The sequence below is a fragment of the Pteronotus mesoamericanus genome, unplaced genomic scaffold (genome assembly GCF_021234165.1).
Source record: "Pteronotus mesoamericanus isolate MK-2021 breed Mesoamerican mustached bat unplaced genomic scaffold, CSHL_Meso_final scaffold_31, whole genome shotgun sequence".
In the NCBI taxonomy this organism is placed as follows: domain Eukaryota; kingdom Metazoa; phylum Chordata; class Mammalia; order Chiroptera; family Mormoopidae; genus Pteronotus; species Pteronotus mesoamericanus.
This window is the reverse complement of record NW_026555312.1, coordinates 21,197,348-21,211,524: the sequence shown is the minus strand read 5'-3', so window position 1 is coordinate 21,211,524 and position 14,177 is coordinate 21,197,348. Positions and strand designations below refer to the sequence as shown.

Below are 14,177 nucleotides of genomic sequence, written 5' to 3'. Positions count from 1 at the left end.
CATGATTCCAACTACAGGACACTATGGAAAAGGTAAAACTGTAGAGGGGATAGAAAATATCAGTGGTTGCCAGGAGTTCAAGAGGAGGAGGGAAGAATAGGCACATAGGATTTGGGCACAGTGAAACTATTCTGTGTGATACTATGATGAATACACGCCATTATACATTTGTCCAAACCACAGAATGTATAAGACCAAGAGTGAACCCTAACGTAAACTACGGACTATGGATGACAGTGATGCCAATGCAGGTCCCTCGGTTGTAACAAATGCCCCACTTTGGTTGGGGTTGTTGATGGTGGGGGAGGCTGTGCTGCGTTGGGGGAGGGGTAAATGTGATACCTCTGTAATTTCCTCTCAATTCTACTGTGGATCTAAAACTGCTCTAAAAAAGTGAAGTCTATTTTAAAAAGAAAGAAGAAAAAAAGAAAGAGAGAGGGAGGGAGGAACAGTTCTGCAGGAGGTTGAAGTCCCATTTTTGAAGTCCTTTTTTTCCCTTTTTTGAAACACAATGACACTTACTAGCCACCAGCTTCTTAGCCCCCAGTTATTGAGGTGACAGTGGTCTGGGATCTGTGCCCTCAGACTCAGTCACCCTCTTGAAAACAATGAGCTGTTCACTGGCCCCAAACTCCCTCAGACGACTGTGAAGGCCTCCTGAGCTCCCTGCTCCCTTCCTGCTGGAGTTGCTCCTGCAGCCCATGGGAAACAAGGCAGCCCCTTAGCCTCTGTGAGCAGGCGCCTGGGGCTTCACTGTCCCTGTCTGCTCTGCAGAAATGTCTGAGTCTCCAGCATTTCACAAGTATCAGCTTCCTCTGGGGTTCATCTTTCTTCACTCTCGCCCAGTAGGTTGCCATCTCTCTTTTGCTTCTCCTGATTATGCTCCTGCCTCATCTCCTGGGAAGGGCCTTGAAGTCTGAGCTCAGCCCAGAGCCTCCGGTAGATCAGGATTTCAGGTGACAGACCTTCTGCTCCAGTGGCCTTGGAAGGACTGTGTGTGGGCAAGATGGTTGGCTTTTAATCTCTTTGGACTTGAATATGCAGAATTTAAATTTGATTCTCTATCACTGTGATTTTTATATGCTTTCTACTTTTTAAAGTTTTTCCCCTGAAGTCTAGCATATATGTGTATATGCTCAGCCCTATAAATCCTAAAATGACATTCTTCTTTCTATCAAGATTCTTACTGATTCTTCTTCATAAATCAAAAGTTAATCCAGATAGTAGTTCCCCTTATTGCTTCTTCTTTTTTGCTTTTCATTTTATTGCTAATTCAAAATTTATTTCAGCCACCACCACCGCTGCCGCCACCCCAGGCGGCAGCCTCCTCACAGCATCTCAGTTCCCAGCGGGCGGGCGGCGGTCACCAGGTCCTCTGCGTGGCCTGCACCCCCAGGCAGCATGTTGTTTGTTGTTGTTGTTGTTGTTGTTGTTGATGATGATGATGACACCTGTATCCCGCCCTTGCTGATTACATCCCATGGTCCACACATTCAGTGTGAGGTTCCCCCCAGGTACAAGGTGGGCACCGTGCCTGAGAAGTTTGCCACCACTGCAGGTACCCCCTGCGGGGGAAGGAGTGTGTGGAGAAGGATGGCCACGGCTGCTGCCGGAAGTGCTCTGACCAGCTCTGCACCAACACCTGCGCGAATGCCGCACACCCGGCGGCACCGACTCTAACGAGGTGGACCGCCACTGGCACACCTGCTTCTGCGGGGCCAAGTGCCGGCACACGTTGGCGAACAAGACCTTTGTGTCCAAGGACAACAAGGTCCTGTGCAACAAGCGCACCATGTGGGAGGACACCCCCAAGTGTAAGGGCCGCTTCAAGCTGATGGCGGCAGGACATCAGAGCATGCAGTACAAGGGCAACGACTGTCGGGCACAGAGACTGCTTCACCTGCAGCAACCGCAAGCAAGCCATCAGGACTAGTAGCTTCTTCCCTAAAATGACGGACTTGTACTGCGTGGCTTGCCATGAGGCCGAAGTTGCCAAGCATTGCATGAAGTGCAACAAGACCATCAGGCCCGGAGGACTCACTCACCAGGATCAGCCGTGCTGTGCCGCGTGCCTTGTGTGTGCTACCTGCTCTGAGAAGCTGGCTGGGCTGCGTGTCACCACTGTGGAGGACCAGTGTTACTGCATGGGTGGCCGCAAGAACTCTGTGGCCAAGATGTGAGCTGGATGCAAGAACCCCATCACCGGGGCTGGTGAAGGACAACTCTGGCACGACTCCTGCCTCCACTGCAAAAAACGCTCTGTGACTCTGGCCACCAAGCGGTTTGTTTTCCATCAGGAGCAAGTGTATTGCCCCGACTGTGCCAAAAAGCTGTAAAGTGACAGGGGTTCCTGTCCTGTAAATGGAATCACCTTGTTCTCGTGTCCTCACCCTCCACCCTGCACCATCCAGAGGGAAAGAGCAGCCTTTCACCTCTTCAAAGCTGCTCCTTTGGTCTTTTCTCCCATTTTACAGTATTACTCAAATAAGGGCATACGGTGGTCATACTAGGATTTAGCAAAAAGCAACTCCATACCAAAACTAATTTTGCAATGGATACAGTTAAAAAACAAACACTTAGACAGATTGACTCTTCCGCATGCTTATAGAGCAGAGAAGTGCTAACCATTCAGCTGCTTAGTGGTGTGAGCGAGAAGGCTAAGCGATGACGCCCCCACTGAGCGCCCTTCATGACTCAGCTAGGACCCATCATCGCATGGCGCATGAGCATTGCAACGGCCGCTCCTACATGCTGCTTGCTCTGTTCTGTGAGCAGAAAGAGGACTTACTGAAATGCCTGGTTTAACTTCCTCATCAAAACCTCCCTTCTGTTCTTTTGTGCTTTCGATCAACTAATACAAATTTCTAGAAAATTAACATTTGAACTTAGCTGTGATTCTAAGCTGACCTTTTCCCCGTACTAATGTTTGAGCTCCTGTGTGCCATGTTTTCTAAACGTTCCTACTTTCAGGCACAGAACATGCAGGTGACCGGGAAGGGGCAGACAGATCAGAGCACGAGCCTTTTTTAAAGGAACACCATCACCATGAGGACTTCAGGAGGCTTAACAAAACTAACCCAGCTGTCATTTTTCTCTTTTTAATTAATAATATTTGGGTTTTTAAAAAAATATTTTATTTATGTATTATTAAGAGAGGGGAAGGGAGGGAGAAAGAGAAGGAGAGAAACATCAGCATGTGGTTGCCTCTCAAGCTGGGGACCTGGCCCGCAACCCAGGCATGTGTCCTGACTGGGAATCAAACAGGCGACCCTTTGGTTTGCAGGCCGGCACTCAAACCACTGAGCCACACCAGCCAGGGCTTAATCAATAATATCTTGTTTTAATTAATAGCAACATAGTTTATGGGTCTGAAGGTCTGCATGAAAATATTTTAGCCCCCTGAAACATTCCTACAAAAGTAACCATAAGGCTCCAGAAGGGTAGCAAAGCATGCCAGGCCTGCCCTGGACATGGATGTGATGTTTCCAAAAGTGATAAGTTGAATCCCTTGCAACATAGCAGTTGTTTGCTCTTTGCCCCTGTGTTAAAGAGGTCCACCAATGTCCCTTCCTTTGTGGTTCTTAAGGCTGTCCCTCAGGAGCTCAGCTGGGTCTCTGGGGAGTGGGGAGACCACCGTCGTCACAGGCAGAACCGGATCTCCATGCTGTGCTTACTGTATTCACCGCTTGCTGTATTCCAGCTACACTATTAGATCACATAGTCAAATGAGATATCAAAGTGAACATGCAATGACAATACATATTAACATTCTCATAGCAGTGGTTAGAAAAGCCGATGCTTCATTTCTACATTTTGTCATTAGCTATTATCATCTAATGTTGCAATATATCCTTAGAGAAATAAAGCAACATATTAATAAAAAAAGTATTAGAAAAATTGTGAAATATTTAAGATGTACGCACTGTATATAGAATAATTCAATGAAGTACCATGCGTCTGCCACTTGACGAGAGAAATCAAACATCACCCATACATTTGAAACCCTTGGGGTCTGAGCCCCACAAACAGGTAAATACTACTGTGAAGTCAGACATTATAATCACCATGATTTTCTTTACATCCCTACTACATGCGCATATATTTCTATAAGACTATAATATTGTTTTTCATATTTTGCACTTATGATAAGTGAATCTTGATATATGTATTATTATGCAACACGTTTTTCTTACTCAACATCGCATTTCTGGGATTCATGCATGTTAATATATATAACCCTGGCTCAAGTGTTCTCACTGCTGCATAGTACTCCCTTATATGACTATATCACAATTCATTGTTCTACTGGTGAACATTTTAAATGATTCCAGTTCTTTCGTAATTCAAAAAAATGCTGCTACAAACATTGTAGGACAGGCCTTTCATTTTTTATTGTGGTGCATCAGCTTAACAGCTTTTCTAATGTTAAGCCATCTTTCGATTCCAGGGATAAAACGACTTTGTTGTGATGTATTTTTACTTTTATAAATTTCTGGGTTTGGTATGAAACTTTAACACAAATGTCTGCAGTTGTAGGTGACAGGCAGCCACTCCCAGAGTCGGGACAATCCTTGAAGGACCTTGTAATTCAGGGGTGAGCACCAGAACCGTCTCCTTCCTGACGGTTTCAGGCCCCAACCCAAACCTCCCACCGTGATCATCGCCTGCCCGACACCCCCCGCCCTCCCCACTCCAGCCCCTGCTGCATTGGCTCACTTACAGAACGGAGCAAGAGGGCACGCCCTGCCGGAGGCCCTTCCGGCTCTGGCTGGTGCATTGCCAGGTGACAGGCCTGCCTCTCCTCGGGTCCCTCAGCTGAATCTTGGCATCTGCTGCTCAAGCCAAAATCCACCAGCATCCACGCTCATTTCAGCCACCCCGAGGGCAGCTGGCAAAAATGTCAGCTACACAGGCAGCAGCTGCTCTGCAGGTGGAGGGTGTTAATACTTGAGAACTCAATTTGGGAAAGAGACACAGGCCCCGTCTTACTGAGAGATGATGGGACACTTGGATTTTTTTATGAGGACACACTGATTTGCAAGGAGAATAATTAGGTGGAGTGCTATTTTGAGATATTAGAAGAGGGAGGAAGGGGAAGAGAGAGAGAGATAGAGAGAGAGAAGTGGTCTCCCATGATCTGCCTCTTTTATTGGTCAAAGGGAAGCATGTGGTAGGGTCTATGACAGAATGAATAATGCCTCTGTCTTTTTTACTTTGTAGGAAACCCAAAATACTTGGGGAAAGGGAGCACAGTATCAGAGCACAGTATCTCAAAGAAACATAAATGAAGAATCACTCAGGCTTAAAGGAAATACCCCTGCCACTTCCACCATCCTGCAAACCCAGGCATGCCTCTCAGAGAAGAGAATAAGCCCCAGAAAGGTGAGGACCACGGGGGCATCTAGCCCCATAGGCCCACAGGCAGCTGAATGGGGTTTCTCTGCCCTGGGCGCCAGGGGGCAACACTACATGCCCTCCGTGTGCCTCTTAGCAGCAGCCTGGGTGTGTGGATGCCCAGCACCAGATGGAAATCCCACCTCAGCCCATCAGCGCCTTATTAGCTAAGCCCAGAGCTCGGGGGGAGAAGCCCTGGGAACAAGCCCATTACACTTCCCATGGGCCCGAGTGGAAGCGGTACAGAAAATGTGAAACACTGCGTGTTTTTCCACACTCTGTCTTCGGGCTATGAGTTGCACTTGCCACAATCCATTAAGTGGGGCGTTCTGCCATTGTGTCTCATTGACCCAAGGCTGTAACTATGGCTGGCGCTGGCTGTGGCTGCAAGGGCTGAGGATGCCCTTGGGAAGAGCAGCAGCATCCTGTCTTCTGGTCTCCTGACCTCGCCCCCAGGGACTGGCAGCAACCCACCTAGGGATCCTGTTCTCAGACTCCACGAGGCTGGCTTTTAAGGCTGTGTACAGGCTGTGGGGAAGAGGCTTCTGCACTTTCTGTGAGGAGCCAGGAGCCATGGGTCCCAGGTCCTGAAAATCCCTACAGTGAGGAGTCTGGCAGCACTGGGGTCCTGGCAGAGATTGGACAGGGGAGGTTGAGCCCCCTTGCTCCCAGTTTCTCCCTGACCACGATCATCATCCTGTTATGCCTCTGCTCATCTCTCACTGAGGCCTGGGGTGCCTGTGTGGCAGGGACATTTGACACGCCACAGGCTGTATGTAATTAAATGCAATGGAACATGCTGGTGGTTCTGTTTTATTAAAGAAAAATGGAAATAAATTCACTTCAGAGAAAAGATCAAACCATGAAGTCATACAGAAAAGGGAACAGGCCAGAAGGTTCTCGGCATTGTGCTCGGTGCTGGTTCCTCAGGCTAACAGTTAAATTGTCTTTTAAAGCCATTTTCTTTTTTCTTTTTTTTTCTCCCTGTTTTGAACTAATTCTGTCCAACCATCCAGCACAGATTCAGAACTGTTAACCTGGAAAAGAGGGGAAATGGGGAGGTCGTCTTGGTAACTAGCATCTCTGGGGGGTCTGCCGCTCGCTACTCCTGGTGGATCTGAGAGGGGTATGTCTGCCTTGTCCTGTGGCTCACAGCTCCGCATCTCCGCCCGGAGCCACCAGGAAGGGAGAGGGAGGACCGTCTACGCCTGGGTGACTAAGCCCCTGCTTCTCCGTCAGGATTTTTAAATTTGCTTTTTAAAAAAAAGTTTATTAAATACATTGGGGTGACATGGGTTAGTAAGAATATACAGGTTTCAAGTGTACAATTCTATAATACATCATCTGTATATTACATTATGTGTTCTTTAGTCTGTGTTGCAAATCTGCCTTTTTCTCATTTTATCCTTAAATCTCTGTTTAGATCACAAGAAATGTTTTTTGAAATGAAATAGTACCCTTTGACCCAGAAATTCCCACCTGGGAATCTAACCAAATGAATTAACCTACAGATAGGACAAGCTGCACGCCTGAAGATGCTTACTGCAGCAGTTTTTACACTAGAGACAAATAGACAACAACTTACATCTAAATAGGAGGAGGATGATTATGTAACTTGCAGTATTTACAAGAAATATATAATTATGCAGTCAATAAAATTACAACTAACACTATGTGGCAACAGAGAAAAACACATCTCACAGTCTTAAGTTTTAAAAGAATACATTATACATAGAGTAGGTAAAAAAATATGCACAGGACAAAGGACAAAAGGGAATGCACAAAATAATATTAGTTACTGTGTTAGGTGAGTAGCTTTAAGTATGATTTCCCACCTGATTTTATAATTTATAAAGTACATAGTGCCCTTAATTTCAAATATAAACTTAAATCATAATTATTTAGAAAGGTCTTTTACCAGTTTTTCCTTTTTCTTTTTTTTTTTTTTAATACTAAATCTATTAGGTATTTGCTAAGTGAGTCAAGGAAGATTAAAAGCTGAGCTTTTACAAATTTGGAAAAAAGACCTCTTTTCACCAGAGCAGTAAAGCTGCTCTTCTCTCTATCCCCATTTTATTTCTGTTTCTTCAGGTAAAATGCTTACTTTTTAATTATTGATTTCTCTTATCAAATGCCGTTCCCATCTCTAGGTTACTATTTTCCAGCCGAGCCGTGTCCTTGCTGAGTGGATCGCGGCCCTTCCCCCCACGGCCCCACTCGGAGAGCCAGGGCAGGACTGGAGGGTCACGGGGGCGCGCCTCTCCGGGGGCGCGCCTCTCCAGTGCCTCCCAAACTGCCCTGCCAGGGCCTTGGGCGCAGTGCTTTGTTTTCACTTCTCCAATTTATGTTGAGTTGATAATTGCATAATAGCTATGTGCCTAAGACGTCTATACTTAGTTTCATAATTATATATATTTAAATATCACTACAATAAAAATATTTTCAGTCAATGCTGGGGGAGCATGAGAATCTTCTTTCTTTTTTTATTGTTCAAATATATTTGTCTCCATTTTCCTGCCACCAATTTCCCCTGCTCCACCCACCCCCAAGAATCTTCTTTCTTTATAAGGGCCAGTCCTTATTCAGTCTTCAACTATCTTCAAGTGTTAAGAACGCTGCATCTAAGGAAGGGGTGTGACTGGGTCTGCCCACTCTGTGGGGCAGGGGTGGGGGGTGGGGACAGGGGGATTAGAACTTGTTCAGGGTGCTGATCTCTCTCGGGTAGCATTTGGAAGTTCCATCAGACTCTACCCCACAGGTCTGAGAGCTAAGTAATAGTGCAATACAGTCTGCATGTCAGTGATCAAATATTTGTATCAAACTCAGACCTCTCTTCCAAGCTCTAGGTTTATATATTGACTTACACACGTAACACTTCTCTTTAGGCCTCTCAAACTCAACACTGCCAAAACAGAGCCGCCACACTGATGAGGGCTCCTCCATGACCAAACTTTGCTGAGGCTTGGAGTCCTCTTCTTAAGTAGGCCTGTCCTTGGCCTGTTGTCCTTCTTTAGCATCCCATGTTGACACGAAGTCCGCCAAACCTATTTAGCAAGAATCCTACCCCCCTGCCCACCCTTTATGCAAAATCAAGTTCCTCTGGGTAATTTTCCACCTCCTGACCCCCTCACCCTGCCTGTTGGCTCTGAACCCCCAGCTGCCCTGTTATAATGGTGTTGAGTTCAACCTCTCTTCCCTGTTGCAACAGTCTTCAATAAAGTCTTCCTTGACTGTCCAGTGCACATTTTCTTGGACAACCCCCACACCCCCTAAGTCTATGTGCCAGTTTTCTCCCAACCTTCCAGGTGCCCGAGCCATAAAACCCACGTGCTATCCTTGATGCTGTCTGCCCCCTTGTTCTTTGCATCCAACCAATACATCTTGAATCTGTCCCCTCTCCCTCCCTCTCTCACTACCCTAGTCCTAGCTCCCATGATCTCTAGCCCACATGACTGCAACCCCCTTCATCTGGTCTCCTGCTTCCACTCAGCTGCCCTCCAAGCTTGTCTACACCAGGCAGCAAGAGTGAACTTTCTATAGGATGGATCAGATCAGACACTCTCCTGCATAAACTGTTCAAGGGCTTCCCATTTTTCTGAGATTAAAATCCAGACTCCTTACTTGGCTAGAAATCTGTGTAAGATTGATTCAGCCTCATGTCATTGTTGCACACTTATCTATTTGTCTGTTTATCTGTCTTCATGTTTCCCCTCCACAAGAATGTAAGCCCTATGAGGGTCAGGCCATCATCCTTGTTCCACTGTCCTCTTCATACACCTAAGACCGTGCCTGGCATGCATACATTTTCAACCACAATTTGATGAATGATGTAATTTAACCTTGTGTTAACACTGACTTTCACATAAGTGCTTCAGTCACATTTTCCATATGACATTAACATGCAAACCAAAGTGCCTGGCCTTCTTGATGGTCCCAGGGTCTGGTCTGCTCCATACACCGCTGCACCTCCGCCTCACCACAGCCAAACGCAAGCTGGTTAGTAGCAGGGAAACACATATGTTTTATGTTAGCCTAAAAGCAGCCCTGAGAGTCCTTGCATTTTTCATCACAAAGTGGTGGAGCAGGGGCCTGTCACAAAATTTTGACAATGTATGGGCTATAAGTAGATGGTCTCGCTCCATAGCCCACTGTAACCATGAACTGAGAGGTGAAAATCCACCCAAAGTGACATTAGAGAAATGTGATACTCTTTCAGTCCTACAGCAGAGAAGTCCTGTGCTTTATTTCCATTGAAAAAGATCACTAGGAGTAGAATTAAACACAGAAAGGAGGTTTTTTATCAGGTCGTAACTAAAAGGCTTTTTAGTTAGGCAATGGCTTTTTGCTGGAAGTGGTTGTTTTATGTATATCTGGTCTTTGGGGTCCCCTGGCAGACCCCACAGAAAGTGGGGTGGGGATCCTCAGGCAACTCTTATGTCTTCAAATCATGGCCTCACCCTCTTTAGATTAAACAGTTTTGATATGTGGACATATCAGGCTTATTAAACTGATGATAGAAGAGAGGGGACAAGGGCTGAGTGAAGTCCTTGAATAGGTGAGAGAGAACACAGGTTTACTTCAGTGGACATGTGGATGACTGTCTATAAAACAGGAGATGAAGCAAGTTGGGGGCGGTGCAGGCACCAACATGCACGGGGTAGACAGGGCAACGGGAGCATGGAGAAGCTCTCTTCCGGTTGCTTCCGCCTTCCAGGGAAATGGAGAGTTGGGGTCAGCTCCTGAGTGTGAGTAGGAGGGAAGGTCTGTTGGAGGCTTATGGAGAGAGAAGGTGTGAAATGGCTGTCTAGGAGAGGGACAGGCACTCTGACTGACAAGTCGTAGGAGGCTCCTTCGGCAGTGCTGAGGGGCCATTGAGGTTTGCGGTCATGTATTTAGAATGACACCTGTCGGCGCTGGTTGGCCTTTTCCTCCAGGACCAGAAGGGTGCGTCTGCAGAATAGGTAGACTGATGCAGACAGCCAGGGGAGGGTTTTGCCACACAAGCATAATGAAGCCAGGGCGGGCAACCGAGTTGCAAATATTTGTCAGAGACTGACTAAAATGGCAGGGTCTTTTCATCATAAGTTTATTTTGGTGTCATTTAATTAGTTACCATGTCCATAATTGCTAATATTTTTAATTAGAAAAGAAGACTCAAGTAGATGTTGGTCAAATTAAGAATGAAGCAGTCCAAAGAAATATGTTTTGAAGGAACTGCAAGTCCAGCCTCCACACCTGCCAGGTGCTGCTCCTGCTTCCGGCTTTCTGGGGTACGGGCGTCACCAGAAGCTGGGGACTGAGAAGCCTTCCCCCTAGTCTCCAGGGCCTTTGAATGAATGGGTTTCCTTGTCAGAGTTTGTCTCGTTCTCTAGGGCCTGGCTTCCTCTCACTTTAAGGTCAAGTATACGCCACACCACGCTTTGCAGGTAAAATACTTGTTAATATACCAAAGGTAAGGAGGCTGAAGAGACTGCCTATCTGTTATATTACTTATCTGTTAAATTGTGTCCTCCACTCCCAGTTCTTATATTGAGTCTTAACCCCCAGTATCTCCGAATGTGACTATATTTGGAGACAGGGATGTTTAAAGAGGTAACTGAGGTAAAATGAGGTCATTGGGGTGGGTCCTGATCCAATAGGACTGGTGTTCTCATAAAGAGAGCAGATTAGGACACAGACACCCACAAGTCTGTGAAGACTTGAGAAGTCACAGAGAGAAGATAGCTATCTGCAAGCCAAGGAGAGAGGCCTCAGAGGAAGCAACCCTGCCAGCACCTTGATCCTAAACTTCCAGCCTTCAGATTGTGAGACACACATTTCTGTTGTTTAAGTGCCTCAGTCTGTGGTGTTCTGTTTTGACAGCCTTGGAAAACTAATATACCATCCAAACAAAGCAGACTATTTTTCTAGAATACTACTAAATTATGTCAAATAGTTAAAAACTCTTTTATAAAATACAAGCTGAAATGCTTCAGCAATGTTTCCGTCTTTGCATGTTCATGCATAAGTGAATTATTGGTCTACATAGTCATAGGTTTAAGCATATGGTATCTGGTTTATTTCATATGTATTTAGTTTTGTCTGGCTGAATTCTTTTGTTGTCGTTATATTAACTCCCAAAAGAATTTCTTCACGTAATTTTAATGAGAGATTATTAAATAATTCCACAAGATAGGGGGCAAGGGAAAGTGGTGGGGGCTAGGCCGAGACAAATGTATATGAAAAAATAAATTAATTAATTTAAAAAAATTCCACAAGATAAGTAAATAATAAACCAGGTGAAGCCAACTGAAGTTGAAAGTCATCATGCCAGGGTCAAGTTTGCTCTATTCCAAGTGACAGGACACATTGTGAAATGGGGCATAAAAGAGCTGTGTCCATTTGTGTGTGTGTGCATAAACTCAGGACAAAGTATTTTTTAAATTAAAAAACCCAACCATTCAAAGCAGTGGAGAGAGGATGTGACAGGCAGCACCTGGAAGGGCACTGACTTTGTGGACCAAGCATCTGCCTGCTTCTTACCTGGACAGTCCCCGACTGGCCACTGGATGGCTGGAGCTGAGGAGAAAGCACAGCCAGAGGGTGGAGAGACGCTGCTTGAATGGCTAGGAAATAAAAGAGGAATATGAGAGGTAGCAGGGAGCCAGGCAGGGGAGTCTCTCCAGGTCCATGACTTACCTCTGAACTGCACATGCCTCAAGAGAGCCTGGAGAAGCTGGAAGGAGGAGGCAGTGGAAGCTGAGGGGAGGGACCATAAAATTAGGTGCAAGAAATTTCAAAAGGCTGAAAACATGCCCACATGTTCTGTGATCACAGTGCAATCAAACCAGAAAGCAGCATTGTGAAAACCCCCAGGTAGCTATAATTGGGACAATCGAACTTTGAACATGGGTTGAGATTAGGCGATAATATTGTATTGATGCAAATTTTTCAGATTGTGATCATTATACTGTGGTTATATAAAAGATTGTCCTTGTTCTTAGGAAAAGAGTATATGCTGGAGTACTTACAGGTAAAATGGAGCAGGATGAGAGAGAGAGAAGAGGGGAGAGGGGAGGGGAGAGGTGGAGAGAGAAAGAGAGGGCAAGAGGGAATAGTATAGCAAACAGATAAATGTGAAGAAGTGGTGAATCTGAGTAGAGCTCTACTGGAGCTCCTTGTACTATTTTTCTAACTTTTCTGAATGTTTAAAATTATATCAAAATGAAAATACTTTAAAAAATCTAACTCTGGTCCTTTCGAATGGTCTATATTCGAGATTCAAGGCAAGACTCCCCATAACATGCACTGTTTCCTCCCCACCACGGTGCGGCGAAGGGCAAGGTCGGAGCTATGCCCCAGCAGCAGACAGATTTTGTCCCCAGCATGGAGCACAGACCTGGTCCCCCACAGCCCCAGCCCCACTCTGGGGCACCTTCTCATTGTTGGTTTCTAAATGGCCAGGCCCTTGTGTTAAACTGCAAAGTGAACATAGGAAGCCCAAGGCAAGGATTAGTGTCCCCTAGACAAACGGCCAGCTGCTGTTGTCTTATTCAAAGGGTAGAAGCCTCTGGATAGGCAAAGTGAGAGAGGTGAGTTGTGGGGGCTGGGGTGACGGGTGTTGAGAAGAGGATGAAGAGGAAAGGGAAAGGTTGCCTACACCATGAACCTTTTGAAGACCAGAAGTGACTGCCTGCTTCTACCTCACTGCCTCGCAGGAGGAAGGACAGGAAGCTCCCTGCACTTGTCATTGTAAACCACCTCTCACCTGCTTCCCGTGTGGGAGAATATCCCCTTGTGTGTCTCGGCGGGTCTGACTCCCACCTGGAATGGAAGGTGCCCGAGACTGTCTTCCTCAGCCTACCCTGCAGCACCGGGATAGACGTGAGCCAGCCTCCCCCAGTCAGACCCGCGAGGCCCTGGGCCCACAGCCCGGCGGTCGCGCCTGCGTGGCCGTGGTATGTGGTCTCAGAGTGAGGTTGCGGGTGTGCCTCCTTCACACCCAGCCACCCGTGACTGACTTAACACCACTTTTTTTCCATTTCACAGCATTTACACTTTTATATTGCAATAAAACATACAAAATATAAAATTTACCATTTTAATTATTTCAAGTGTACAATCAGTGGCTTTAAGTCCTTTCTCGGTATCATGCAACCATCACCACTATCTAGTTCTAGAACTTTTTCATCCCCTCAAATGGAAACTCCACACACATAAAGCAATTACTTTCCACTCCTCACTTGCCCATCCCCACCCCTGGCCACAGCTAATCTGCATCTGTCTCTATCAATTTGCCAGTTCTGGACACTTCATATGACTGGATCACAGGTCACATGGTCTTTTGTGTCTGGTTCCTTTCACTCAGCATAGTGTTTTCAAGGTTCATCTCTGCTGTAGCACGTTATCAGAACTGAGTCATATTCCGCTGTTTATCCACTGTTCATCCTCTTTGTTTATCCAGTCCCCTGTTAATGGTCAGTTGGGCTGTTTCCACGTTTTGGCTATTGTGAATAGAGCTGCTGTGAATATTTGTGTGTAAGTTTTTGAGTACCTGTTTTGATTCTCCTGGGTAAAACCTGAGAATGGAGTTACTGAGTCATATGCCAAGTCCATGTTTAATTTACTGACACAGCAGACTGTCTTCCCCAGCATCTTTTTAACACATTCTTTTCTGATTTATGTAGGCAGAGTTTGTTTCTGTTGCTTGCAGCTAAGAACCCTGATCAATACCTCATTCCCATGTTACTGGGAGGAAACTGAGGCTCAGGGAGATGGAAAGCTTCCACCAAATCTCTGGCTGG

At 46.0% G+C, this 14,177-nt stretch overlaps 1 pseudogene; it reads left to right on the top strand.

Annotated features, from left to right (window-relative positions):
* Positions 1 to 226: 226 nt before the first annotated feature.
* Positions 227 to 2,336, top strand: LOC129085566 (four and a half LIM domains protein 1-like; annotated as a pseudogene).
* The last annotated feature ends 11,841 nt before the right edge of the window (positions 2,337 to 14,177 follow it).